The 14,512-nt window shown below is 40.5% G+C and overlaps 1 long non-coding RNA gene across 1 annotated transcript in view; it reads left to right on the top strand.

Annotated features, from left to right (window-relative positions):
- The window catches only part of LOC104870449, a 20,311-nt gene extending 10,035 nt beyond the window's left edge, over positions 1–10,276 (top strand). Inside the window, exons 2-3 of the long non-coding RNA XR_782541.2 lie at positions 2,224–2,337; positions 10,044–10,276. This is a non-coding gene — a long non-coding RNA (uncharacterized LOC104870449). The remainder of the gene's footprint in view (positions 1–2,223; positions 2,338–10,043) is intronic.
- The last annotated feature ends 4,236 nt before the right edge of the window (positions 10,277–14,512 follow it).

Genomic DNA, 14,512 nt, shown 5'->3' on the forward strand with positions numbered 1-14,512 from the left:
TACACACACACACACACACACACATCATGATCACACTCATCATATGGACTTTGTACCTATACATGATATATCTTGATTGCTATTTTTCCCTTTCCTCTCATCTCCCTTCAGCCCTCTTCCCCTCCATATTTACAAAATCTGTGTTGCTATTTTATCTTTCTTTTTTCTTTTTTCCCCCTTTTCCCATCCTCCATTGTTTCTCTGGTGTGAGAAACTGAAAGGGCAAATAAAAATAAAAAAGTATAATAGATAACATGGATTGTTTTTTCTCCTAACTTACCAGAAATGGTTGCTGAGCTTTTGCAAACATATTTTGGGAAGCTGACATTGTAATTACTTTTCCTACTTGAATTTGAAAGTATGCTATATTGTGTTGAGCATTCCTTATGTTGAACTATCCTTGAATTCTTGGGGAATAGTTTAAGGAGTCATAGTGTGCAATTAGTTTATATTCTGCTGGATTTTATTTCCAAATATTTTATTTGGAACTTCTGTGCTTATGTTTATTTGAAAATATTTGGTTTAGATTTGCAAGTGAAATTTGTATATGATATTCCTTTTTCTGATTTTGATAGTATGGCTATCTTAGATTACAAAATAAACTTCAAAGATCTTCATATTTTCCAGTGACTAGAGTAGGGGATTATCCAAATGATCTGTTTTTATAAAGAATTGACTGAGCCTGTGTTTTTGTGTTTGTAAAATGAAAAATCACAATTTTTTTCTCCTACTTTCCAGGCTTGTCATGATGATTAACCTAAGTGGAGATTCTAACATGCTATACAAATATAATGACAATAATAATAGTAATAGTAAGAATTACTTAAAGGTTGAAGAGATCATCCTGTTTTTATTTATTTGTCTGCATTCCTGCACTCACCACCTGACAGCCACCAGCCTGTGTCTGACTGGGGTGAATTCTCCTGGGACAGCCCACCCTACTGGTGTCCTCTTTCCAGATGAGGCCTAGCCTTTTGGGAGTATATGGTGCTGGCTGCCTGTATGTGTGTACAAGGGATGCACAGGTCCTTGGGACCTTGTACCCCATAGACCTGCAGGTTGGGGAGGGCAGTCTGTGTCCCCTTCATACACTTGTACCCACATCTCTGTAATGCCCACTCCCAGAACCTGCCCCAGGTCATTCAGAATCCTCCCCCCACACAAAAAGAATTCATACCCTTAAGTGCCAGTCCCATAAGTGTGTCCTTAAATTCCATCATCCCCTGGTCCTTCTCTAGGGACAGGGGTTTGACTGGGCCTCTCCTACCCCAGGAGGTGACCAGCCAGCCCCTGCCTTCTGGGAGAGTAGGCTGGACCTTCAAGGAACCCAGAAAGCAGAAGAGGAGGGGTCTGAGGCAATTCAAGGAGGGTGTGTGGGCCGTGGAGGTGCTCAGGGTCCAATGCATGCCAAGCAAATTCTCTATGACTGAGCGACACCCCAGTGTTGCATCTGCATGTTTATAGCCATATTGCAACCAAATATCCTTCCTTCATTCTTACTCTTTCTTTGTACTTTGCTGGTCTGAGAAATTGAGTGGGAAATTCAGTATAATTAAGAGCTCAGATTTCAGTATTTGGCTCTGAAATGTACTAGATTTGTGACCTTCCTTTTAATCACTGAATATTTTTCAGCCTCAGTTTCTTTGTTTATGAAATGGGGACAAAGAGTATACTTCATGAGAGGGTTGCTGGGAGAGTGAAGATATTTTGACCATCATTTTAAGTATACTTGTAAACATGTAGCTTGATTCCTGGCACAAAGGAAGCCTGAAATGAATGTAAGTTATTTTAATAATACTTTGGAGACTGACTCCAACTTTGTTGGGAGAGCTGGGATGGATATTTTAGGCAATTTGACATACTAAGAACCTTATCTTTTATAAGTGAAAGATATTTTAACTCAGGGTCTTCCCCAGATGACATTCTCATATACACTATAATTTTTTAAAATCTGCTGTTTAGCCATTAAAAGTTATGTGGCCCCCTTAGACATGTAGGGAAGAATTTGTTGATTTTACTGTGCTTTGGAATCTGTATGTGCCAAGGTACATACATTTTACTGTGCTGTGGAATCTGTATGTGCCAAGGTACATACATTTGGGAAACCCAGGAAACTACCCATCTTCACTGAAAAGAAGGGAGGGGGGGATATGTTTGAACAGTCCTCCTATATTGTGTGTATGTCCTAACAAGTGCTCTTAACTGATTTGTACTCCAATCCAGATGACCCTTTGGCAGGTATCAACATGACAAGAGGGAGGCGAACCAAGGGAGTTACTAGTCAGTCCTACGAAGTCCAGTAGGTGAGACTTGGACTCAAAATCATGGTATGGAAAGGTGGGTTTTTAATAAAAAAATGTGAAAAGGCAATTTATTCTTATTCCCAGAAGAATCCAAGGGTATGTCATGTCATTTCCACATGGTGTGCCTGCAAAGGGCGAGACGAACCTAAACCTTTACACTGTTTTCTCAGTGAGAATTTTACCTTAGTCCTGGCCATTGTGGTCATTTCCCTGTTCTCCACAAGCTCCCTGTGTTCTGCACCACAGCGCTGACTGGTAGCCTTGTCTTGGTTCATTCACCAGAGTGGAAAGTATAGGGTTCCTGTAATTAGCAGTCTAGAAGAAATATCAACAAACAGATGTGTCCTCTGTGGTCAGAGAGTTTGAGCCTGAGGGACCTCCTTGAGGAGTCCGGGACTTCTCAGGGGACCTGTGTGTAGAAATGCCTGACTATATAGCATTTCATGGGGACAGAGGCAATGGCAGCCACATAATTGCCGTTTCCCCCCAAAATTTTATGTAGTGAGGAAGGCTATTTTAATGTAGCTATATGACCAACCAAGTCACGGATTTATCTGTGTGGTTTTCATCAAAAATATCAAAATATGTATACTTTTGACCTGGTGGTAAAGCTGTTTCTTGTAACTGACTCCCTCCTTATCTTGACTTTTACTTATGTCTTAATTTGGAAAATTTTGAGAGATTTTGCTGGTTACTTTGGAATCATAAGAAAGATAATAACGTTTAAAAATTCTTATGAACATCACTTATTTCCAGTGATGTGCTGGAGCCAATGTGCATTCATAACAGCTCATCTCCTCCCAAACCCACAGTCAGGGCTACCATGTTGGTAGCTCGAGACCATGGTGGGAATAGTTACACCATGGAAATCAGTACATGCAAACAGTTAGTCATCCAGAGATCTTGTTGTCAAACTCTTCTTGGCCCTCGCTTCCTATCGCTATTTTTCAATAATTGATCAATGCAGGCCAGGTGGCTGTTTTGAGACATAATTCTATAAAGACCATCTCTTTGCCATGTCCTTTCTTGGAAAAGGGGGAGGACGTTACTTCAAAAATGAATATTTGGCATCTTGTTTCTTCCATTTTTTCCTCCTTTAATTAATGCTTCCCCGCTCATTTGTGCATCACCCATTGGTACTCACTCACCAGTAGTCCAGAGCTTTGAGCAAAGTCCACTTCTGGCTCAGAGATAAAAGTACTATATGTCACATAGGCCCTAGCCCATCACAGCATCATCTTCTGCGGCTGCAGAGACTCATTCATAGGCGTGTGATCTATTTGGCACTGAGGAAGCACATGAGACTTTTGTCACAACTTCCTGGAAGGAGACATTTGCTCTATCTACTGAAACTGAATTACAAACATGTAAATATGGATTTGCTGGGGCCACCTTGCTGCCACAAAAGCACGAATATTGAGAAGGAAGAAGTGTGAATCAGAGAGATAAAAGATGCAGCTGGGCCTTCAGACATTGTCCATAATGTTCTGCCTGATGCCCCCTTCCTTTTGTGTTTTTATTTATATGGTCTGATATATTTCCTTTATACTTAAGTCATTCAAGTTTGGGTTTTGTATTGCTAAAATCCAGAGAGCCATTTTTGGCATAACTGAGAATTTGCCAAGTAACTTTTTCCTAATTGATGAGTATTATTTTCGCTCTTCTGTTATTTTAAGAAATTCAACACTAGGCTTCCAGGATGACACGATGCAGCACTAATTTTATAGGGAACTAAAGGTTATTCTCAGACAGTACCAATTTTTCATAAATATCTACTACTCTTAGTTTGAACACAAATAAAAAAGATACCAGCAAAAGTTAAATTATGAACTCTTCATTTGTTTTGCATCCTCAGTCTTTAGAAACAGGGTGTGGTTCCAAGATAAAAAAGAACATTTGGACAAGCTTAGAATTCATCCGTGGTGGCCACTCATGACAAATACTCTTAAGACATTTGAGTAGCTCTTTCTAAACCAAGGAGGAGCACCATCTTTCTATTTCAGCGCTTGCCCAAATCTGTGTGTCATTGAGCCTTATGGGGAATGCCTTTCTTTGATCTGTAGAAGACACTGCGGTAGTGACCAACATTCTCTTTATTGGGCAAGAAAGATGCAGATATGCTTGGATTCAAGCCCATCTGAAGCCCAGATCTGACATATGTAGACCATCCAGTTGCCTTGTGTAGACCATGCAGTTTCTGGCAAAGGCCGACACATGTATGGAATGGGTGACTGGCAACAGAGATAATCCTAATGAGTAACTAAATTGCCTGATACAGTGAGGGTGGAAAAATAATGTATTTATATTAACCAGTTTAAGTAGGCACATCTGGAAAGACTGTTATTATTATTATTATTTGTTTTAGCTTTAAAAGAATTAAGCCTCTTTAGGACACAGGCTCTTTCTTCTATTGAAATTTTTATTTTGTCTATTGTTTGTTTGTTTATTTACGTTTTGGTCCTGGAGGATCAAACTCCGGTCTTTGCGCTTGCAAGACAGGCACTGGAACCATTGAGCTAACCCTGGCCCCTTGTCTATTGTTTAAAATGGGTTTTCAGCCAGGGATTTAGTTCAGCAGCATAGCTCCTGGCAAGTGCAAGGTCCTGAGTTCAATCCTCAGTACCAGAAACAAAACCAACCAGCCAAACAAACAAATGGTTTTCAGGACCAGGTGTGGCAGAGCTCAGTAGTAGAGCACTTGCCTAGCATGCCCAAGACCTTAGGTTCCATTTCTATCATTGACCTCCCCCACAAAGTCTTAAAAAGTATCAGACACTTTTATTAATCAACTATTTAGTTAAAATTGCAATGTTATTTACTTTCAATTTCACAGGAAAAAGATACTGCTCTTAATCTACTCTTTGTGAAACAAATACCTTTAGTATCCCTCTTCCCACTCCAACCCCAAGCATGTTCCTGTCCTGTGGCAGATCATGCTCACCTGTGATTTCATGGGAAGGGTAGCTTTATTTTTTTTATGAAAAAAAGATTAAAAATATTTTATTAGTACGTGTTTGAAGTACATAATTATTGTGTTCATTATTAACTCTTTTTACTTCCCCTTCCCCTCCCTGGTAACCTCACTCCCTCCATATCTTGGTCTGGAAAGGCAACATTGGAAAAGAGCTGACGAGTTCATCTAGTTACACTTACAACAATCACAGTGCCAATGAGATTAAGGCAGTAAGTTTAAACCTGAATGAGGCAAGTAGTTTCATAGAAAAAAAACATAAGAAAACATTTCACTGTGTTATGATCAGTCACTACTGTGGTTTGGATATAGTTTGAATGGGTCCCTCTAAGGGGTCCATAGGTTGAAACTTAATACCCACCAAGAAATGGAAATTTAGCCTGAGTATAATAATGGGTATAGGCAGATACTTCAGGATGTGATCAGGATTGGCATTGTATTAACACCATACACAGGGTGGCTGAAAGCATGAATCTGATTGTAGCAGTTAATATGCTCACCATGATTAAAAATTAGTGGCTTTATAAGAAGAGGAAAACAGATGAGTAGGGACACACACACACACACACACACACACACACACACACACCTGCACATTTCCTGTCTCTCGCTGCATGATCCATGAGTGGCCTCAGGACCTTGCTATCAAGAAGGCTGTCACCCAATGAGGAATAATGAGCCAAAATAAATCTCTGCTCATTATAAGGTAGCCCATCTCAGGTATTTTGCTATAGTAGTGCAAAAAGAACTAATAGAGTCACAAAAAAGCGATCCTAAACCTGGATGTCCAACTGACAAGTCTAGTTGTTTGGCATCTGGAACTGTAGAATGGGCATATTTTATATTGCAATAACCCACCAGAGAAGCCTAAATTAATGGAATAAGCCCTTTACATTTCCTTTAATGATAGGAGGAGTTTCCTTCCATTAGAATTTTATGTTTTTGTCTTTACACTTGAAGGTCCACAAGGTTCTCAGAAACCAAAAATATCCAGATGAAGCATTTATAAAACAGGGAAATATCACTGTCAATGCAATAATAGTGTAGGTCAGAGGTTCTCAAATTTTACAGTTCACAGCTTCCTTAATTTCCCCATGATTTTTTAAAGGCACTCTATGCCAAAAGAAATACTGAACACTTCCATTTATACCTTAATAATATTTATGTTCTAACAATCTAGTAGCTGTTTCACAAAATAAAACACAAATTGAAAGAGAAAAATATTTTATTTCATTCTTGAATAACCAAAATCACTAATGGGATGTGTGTGCCTGCTGGCACTGAAGGAGTTCTCAAACCTTGGAATCAGAACCATCCCATCATTTCCTTTTCACCCAGATTTTCACTCAGTACTGGCTTTTTATCACAGAAACCACCGAAAACCTGGTTTTATAGAAATATGATATCATCAAAAGGAATGTGGTGCAACTGATGTTGAAACTGTGAACTCCTCTCAGCCGTTAATTCACTTAGTGTCTAACAGATGTTAAATAATCCTGTATTTCCCTGAAAATTTTAAATATTTTGTCATGTCCATGGCTGTTCACAACAGCATCACTGGTGGCTTGACACACAGTTGGAGAACCACCAATATAAGTGATATGACAGACACTCTTGGTTTATCATTAAGAGTGTTAATTTTTTATTATCCTTAGATAGTTTGAAAGCTGTGCTTTATGTGTTTTTCCTTGAAGTACAAATGTTTTTATCAGCTATAATACTTATTTTCCAAAATTTTTCTAATCTATTGGTAACTAAGATCATGATAAGCAGTTGTTTTTCTCTTACAGATTTGCGGACAACATTCATATTTAAGCAGTAATGGGTTAATTTTTGTCATGTGCATGCATGTTGTTCGTAAGACTGTGTAGAGAAGTTGTTGGACTAGATAGGTCAGCTGGAGTTTGAGTAGATATAGAAGGATAGCAGTAAGATCAGAGAAGAATTCCTTTAAATGGAAAGGGAATTGGAAATCCACTTCATCTTTCGAGACCAACTTGTGGAGATGCTTTTTGAAACACTTCCTGCTTCCTCTTGCCTAGAGAATCAACAATTCTGTGTTGACCTCTCCAGCCCAGTGCTGACACTGTGTACCAGGATGATGGGCTCACCCCGCAGCTCCACTCATCCCGTCAAGAGCTCATCGGAAGCACAGATTCTGTCTTTTGTCTCTGTTATCCAGGAACCAAGCATAGTTCCTGACCAGGAAAGAATAGATGAGCTGCAATATTAAAAATAAGAGCTATAAATGTGTGTAGAAAGTGCAGGTAGAAAATAAAAGTACTGTGAAGAAACATTAAAGAGATTGTTGAAGAGGAAGTTCTGTTTAGGCCAGGTCTCTAAGGAAACCTAGGAATTCACCAGTAAGCACAAGGGAGGGAGTTTGAGGGAGGCATTGCAGGTAGTCAGAAGGAGGTAGGGTAGAAATGGAATCTTTGTAATGTGTCAGAAGTTTTGTGAGGTTGGACGGGAGAATATCTAGAAGTGGTAGAAGTGGAGAACAGAGAAGTAGGTGTATACTAGACCATCAGGGCGTTGTATATCACGGTTAGGAGTGTGATTTAATCTACTAGGCACCAGGCAGCCTCTGCAGCAGTCTTCATGGCCTGCAGGATGGGGAGAACTATACTGGAAATGATCCATTGAGGCTTCAAGGGCGAGGAAAGAAAAAGGAACAGAAATGAGTAGCCCAGAAAAGAGGAAATGGACATCTTCATGGGGTCTTGGTCTCTGACTCCATGGCCTTCATCAGCATTCTCTAGGAAATGTCTACATAAAAAGGATTTTTAAAAACTTTTCATTGTGAAATTTACAAAAGAGTTGCAAACTAGGAAATTAATGTTGGAAACACTTGTAATTAATTTGCATACTTCATTAGAGTTTGATTTTTCCACTAATGTCTTTTTTATAGTCTAGGATTCAACCCAGGATGCCACTTGTGTTCAGTAGCTACGTCTCCTTGTCGCTTCCATTCTGAGCCAGTTCCTCAGCCTATCCTTTTTGTTCATGACCTGGACACTTTTGTAGAGTATTGGCTATTCTTATTATATTATTGTTATTTATTTGTTGGTACCATGGATTGAACTCAGGACCTTGCTTTCTCTTGGCAGGCGGCGGCACCACTGAGCTAAATCCCCGCCCTCAGCTATTTTTAAAGTATTCCTCAATTTAGGTTTGTGTAATATTTTCCCAGTATTAGATTTTTGTTATGTATTTTGAGTGAGAATACAAGGTGATGCCCTTTCCACCTTTCCATGAGCATCATTTCAAAAGGACATGATGTTGATATACTAGGGATGTTAACAAAGGGAATACTTTAGGAATTCTTTCCCTCGTTTTTATCACCACTTTAGGCTCTTTTCTATTTTTATTTTTCTTTCTTTCATGAAGAGGTTCCCTGATTACTTTGGTATAAGTTGGTCTCTTAGAATAGTAACAGGGACTGATAACTATTCCCACGATAGATTCTCCTCTTCTGCTTTTTAGTCACACAAATACCCAAGATTAAACTGAGCACATGCTGCCTAGCAGGAGATCACATTTTCCAGATTTCCTTGAAACTAGATTTGAACATGAACCACGCTGGGGGCCGTGAGTGGAGATGGTATCTATTAGTGGTGACACCACTTTCCCTGGACGACTTCTTGGAGCTACCAGCAGCTATAGAGACAAAGTTAACTGGAGCAGACACCTTAATTCCCAGCTAAGCCACACGATGGGATGGCAGAGATGTTCATGGACTGTTTTACAAAAGAGAAACGATGCCACTGTGTTTGAGGCACCTTTGTTATGGCAGCTTAGCTTATTCTCTAATAATCCCAGGCACGTAGAGTTAAGACACCCTGCCCAAGAGTGATATATTTTTCCCATTTTCACAGATGTTAGCTTTACTTACATCACTGAGTTGCTCTTGAGGAAGAGGGAGGGGCTGAAATTGCCTAGCATGTATCTTGGTATTCCCCAGTCACATGTGTGCGTTTTCAAGTTGATTTCATTCCTTTTGGTAGTGAGCAGTTATGACAAGCTGTCAAATGACTCATGTTTCAGGTAGGTGTAGGTTGGCAATGATGTACAGGCTGTTGTTCTTTTCCCCTGAAACAATACACATGCGACTAATTGATCTTCCAAGCTTGGATGCAGCACCATAACCTTTCTCAACTAAATTGCCAGGCAGCCACGACTTACTTATTGGGGTTGATTGAAAATATGACTCCCATGCGCCATCTTGGAACTAAGATTTCCGTAGAAGCATTTATATATTAAGTAGAATATTAAGCTTTCCACTAGCAAGTAAATAGTTCTGTCACCTTTCTATATTCAAGATAGATCAGATCACAACTGAATATGTTAAGAATGCACTCTCTTATCCTTTTCCTTTGTACTTTAAGGGAAAAAGATATACCTCACCATTTTTCTTTATTTTTTTAATTCCCCCGAGTTTGGATGCAACACATCTTGTGATCTAATGCAACACATTTATTACCTGTGAGGGGCCCTGGTCATAGAACTAACCCAGGGACAGAGATGTCCTCTAGTCATTGGCTCCCAAGAAGTGGACTCATGGAGAAAGGCATTTGGAATCATTCTGTAACGCTCAACCTCTCATATTCAGTAGGCTAAAGCAAGTCACATGGCCACACCTAACTTCTGGGAAGTTCAAACTCATCCTGAGCCCAAAAAGAGAGGGGAAGAATTCTAATGATCACTATGATGTCCACGGAGTATCTGCATAGTAATGTAGTAATGCCTGTCTCTTTTGCTTACAACAGGAATGAGGACCTCAAAGACCACACTTTTCATCTCCCCGCAGCTGAAGAAAGCCAGAACAGAAAGATGATGCCAAACAGTATGTTTCCAGGTCAGCAACATGAGTTCCCATCACAATGTTTGTTTCTTCAATCTGAAGGGAATACTTTTCTCACTTCCGAAGAAAGATTCCATCCCTTGAGCATCAGGGAAAAACTATAACTTTGGATGAAGGGTTGTGTCTGTTCATAAAACACCTGAGCAACATGTCTGCACAATTGCTTCTGATTAACTTATTTCTAGTGAAGACGTGTCCATTTTTCCTCTTATAAAAACCTAAAATGAACTCTTTTTTAGGAACATATTGAGAGTGAGCATGATATAGTTTTATTCATTAAACTGTAAGCATTAAACATTAGATATTCACCAAAGAGAGTCAATGTTCCTTTCTTATGTGCTGTAACACCAGTCACAACATACACAAGTGTCTGATAACTATTTGTTGTCAAATTGATTTTTCCCTCCACGCTCCTTAAAAAAAAAAAAATCTTCGGGTGCTTCTAAATATTTTGCGATCCTTGATAAAGGAGGAAACAAACAAATAAAATTAGAATCCTAGAAATTATAAGAAATGTGGACAAATCTTTGGAGTTCATTGCAAACTTTTTCCTTTTCCTTTTTTCCCTGTCGACCAAGATGATACTGCCCTGAGGCTTTACTGAATCCTATGGTATTTTCAAAAGATTCGCTCGAGTTTTCCATACTGCGCTTCAATGCTAACATTTCAAATAATGTAATGTTACAAACACTTATTTTAATTTTGGTTTATTTTACTAGTGTTTTCATTCTTTTTCATATAGTTTGGCCTGGTGAAAAAGTAAAACAGACTCCTTGCAGATTTACAATTTCTAAAACGTGAAGAGGTATTGCGTTATTGGATATCCTGTTTTCTGTCACCATGAGCCTGGACACTTTGGACCCTCAGCAGGGGTGTGGTTGGTGTGTTCCTCTCATGAGGCTGCTCTGCGGTATAATGTGAGCAATAACAGATGGGGAATGGATTTTGAGTAAGCCCCAGCCTCCATAGAGTGATGCTAAAGACCTTCCATGATTTGGCCCCAGCCTACCTTTCCAGTCTTGTCGTCTACTATTCCCTCTTTTATATGGAGTGAGATAATAAACAGCCACACCCTGGGATTGCACCTATCTCATTCAACATTGAATTCCTAAAACGGAGAACAGGGTTACTTAATGAATATCTGTAGAGGGAGGGGCCTGTTGCCATCTGTACTTGTGATTACCTCTCTCCTGTTTTCCTGCTTCCTCACAGGCGGTTCCCTGATCTTGGCAAATTCCTGCTCCTCTTGGCTCTGCTGTCCTCACCTCTGCACACCTTCTTTAACCTCCCAGGCAGAGCTGATTGCTTCTTGATTTCTGTGCAGTTGTGAATGCAGCCCTCAAGTGGCGCTACAGGTTTATCATTTTCTGTCTGTTTCCCATCTCCGTCATTGAATAGACTGTTCCTTTGGGATGGACACTTGCCATTATTCATTTTATGTCAGTGCCTGGTTCAGCACAAAGCTTTTGTGTTGAACGTTTCCTGATGATAACAGTGTTCCTGTCCCCTGGTGAATACAGGCAGGTCCTTAGAATTAGGAGCCCGCTACCAAGAGTGATGTTCACATCAGACATCTAATAAATGCTGGCTGAGGTGAGGTTTCACCTGAGTTTGAGGCACACATCATGACTCCATCTTCAGGGATGATGCTTCTTGTGGATTCTTCCTATTCTCTTCTGTGTGGAAAGGACACAACTGGACTTTCTCTGCTTCTTTAATTCCTTCATCCTAGCAACGTGGAAAGATTTGAGCTTGCTCATTTCAAACCTTAATTTCTTTTAGAGGGAGAAATGCACCTAGGAAGGGTGTGCTTTCCTGTTTCTCTAGTCATACGATTTGACCACATGGCAAGGCCCATGGTCATCTACTGACCAGGAATGAAGTCTGCCCAGGAGAAGTGAATTCAAGCTCAGCCACTTGGTAAGACTCTATCTCAAAATAAAAGAATGATACAAGAGGCTGAGGATGTAGCTCAGTGTGAAGGCCCTGGGTTTAATTCCCAGTACTGTGGGGTGAGATTGCGGGAAAAGGGCAGAAATTCTTAAGCTTTAAATCAAATAATAAAGTAATCCCCGGCTGGGATCAATTTCTATTTTCATGAAGTCTTTAGGCCTCTCCTTATGGCGACCCTAGCATGGGGATCTCAGGGTTGTTGCCTGCTTATGGTTTAAGAGGAAGTGCTTACAAGGAGCTTCTCAAAAGCCGAACAGCTAAAAAAGACACACAAACAGGTTGTTACCCTAAGCCTGAGTGTTCAGTAATAGAGAGGTGCAAAGACCTATGAGATCATGGATGTGCAGAAAAGCTCTGCAAGGCTCCTTGGTAAGTAAAGAGGACTTTGGCTTGTGTTCCCAGCTCACAGGGAAATCTGGTTTAAATGCTGTATTCTTGAGTCTTCTGTCCTCAGGTGCCACGACCACTCCAGTGGAGTCTGCGTGACAATGCCGGTCACCTGGCAGAAACCAGACCAGAGGTATCGTCCCCACGGGGTTAAGCCTCCTGGAAGTCCTTGGCACACACCGCATGCGAAGTCAGCCGTGAAGAGAATAGCTGGCCTCTCTGCCTGCAGTTTGGGGACATTGGGTTCATTTATAATTCTGTTCTATTTTGTCTTTATTACTATTTGTTCATTATCTGTAGAATTGTATTCTGGGCCCAGGAAAGGTTAGGAACAATTAGATGTTCCTAGAGATGGGGAGGTATTGAGGCACAAGAGGACGGGCGGCCAAAGTGCTGACCCTGAGCCCCGGACTGTGAAGTCCTGAAGGTGATCCTGAAGGTGACATGCTGAAGCCAGTCCTTTGTTTTACAAACTTCCCCTTCTGACTGCGTATAGGTGTGGTCTTACCTTGACTTAATGGTCTTAGCTTTTGTGATGGTATATAGGTGTGGTCTTACCTTGACCTTGTGGTCTTAGTTTTTACAGTACTATTGTCTATCTTTCTCATGCCTGCCTGTGCCTAAAATCACTCTTGACCCTTGAAACTAGTATATAAACACCTAGAGTTAGAAATAAAATTGCAGCAGCATTTGCAAACTTCACCTTGGTGTTGAGTGCTTTTGTCTGACTGTCATCGCCGAACCTGCTCCCACGTTTCAGAGAACCTGTATCTCCTCGTGAAATCCCGTGTTTGCTGCCCTATGGTCGGTAGCACTCAGGGTAACTCTTATCTTGAACACTGCAAGCCTCCCCCCATAAATATGCTGTTCAAGGCCTAAGGCAAAATTGCTGTCACCAGCAGAGTTGTACTGAAGAGCAGCATACATGAAACACTCAAGTGGTGAGGAGTGTGGAGACAGGAGTGACATCAGAGAGTGAAAGAGATGCAGTGTCTGTCTCTTGGGCATGGGTTGCTTCTGATATGCGGCCATGGTGGCCAGGCACAGAGGCATAGGTTGATTACAAGATCAGTGCATTCTGTGGAAAGGAAAAGAGGCTTCACTCGAGCCCCATCCAGCTCCCCGAGTCACACACCTTCATGTGAGGCTGACTTGGCTGCAGGCAGAAAAGGCAGTTTCCTAACTTACCAAAAAGCATTCATAAGCAATGGACTTGATTGCAGCCCTCTCCATTCATTTCTGCTCCCAAGTGATCCCTAACCTTGGCATTCATCATTACTATTTTTAAATTTCATACCACATTTTTTTTTTTAACAATGTCTGCTACGTGGGTTTAGCATCATAAAAGCACTGCCTCATCTCCAAAGTGTGGTGTGGTGAAAAGAGCCTGGGTTTTGGAGTCAAACAGATATAGCTTCAAATCTTGGCTCTCACATTTACTCATTTGTCACATTGGGCAAGTTGGCCAGTTTTTGTGTACTGCAGCTTTCTTATCTGTATAGTCAGAATAAAATTTACCTTGAATTATATCCTAAGAGCAAGAAAGAAGATATACACAGGGTCTACCATTGTGCCTAGTATTCATGTACTCAATAAATAAGAGCTAATATGCGAAAATCAGAAATAGTAGTAAGAAGATGGAGAGTGTGGGGAGCAGGGTTTCTCCTAATCTTGCCTTTATATAGTTGAGGTCCCAGTGTGGATCTGTGTGCATCTATGTGTGTGTGCACATATATGAAAACACACTTTTTGTCATAGACAAGACCGTGATTTTTCTTATTGGAAACACTTCACTAATGTCCTTTTAAGTCACTGCACAACAGGCATAATATTGCTCCATGGACTCTTAAAGCCATCATTCTGCTGTTAGACATTTGAATTGTTTCAAGTTTCTCCCACAATTGTAAATCCCATACCTGCTCTTAACTACTTTTCACAGGTCACCAATCCCTTAGCATCTGGAAGGAATGCAAGACAATTTGGAATCCAAGTACCAGACCAATGTTCAAATTATGAATTTTAATACCCCCCCCA

Source organism: Fukomys damarensis, unplaced genomic scaffold, assembly GCF_012274545.1.
Source record: "Fukomys damarensis isolate Sample0158 unplaced genomic scaffold, DMR_v1.0_HiC HiC_scaffold_27, whole genome shotgun sequence".
Lineage (NCBI taxonomy): Eukaryota > Metazoa > Chordata > Mammalia > Rodentia > Bathyergidae > Fukomys > Fukomys damarensis.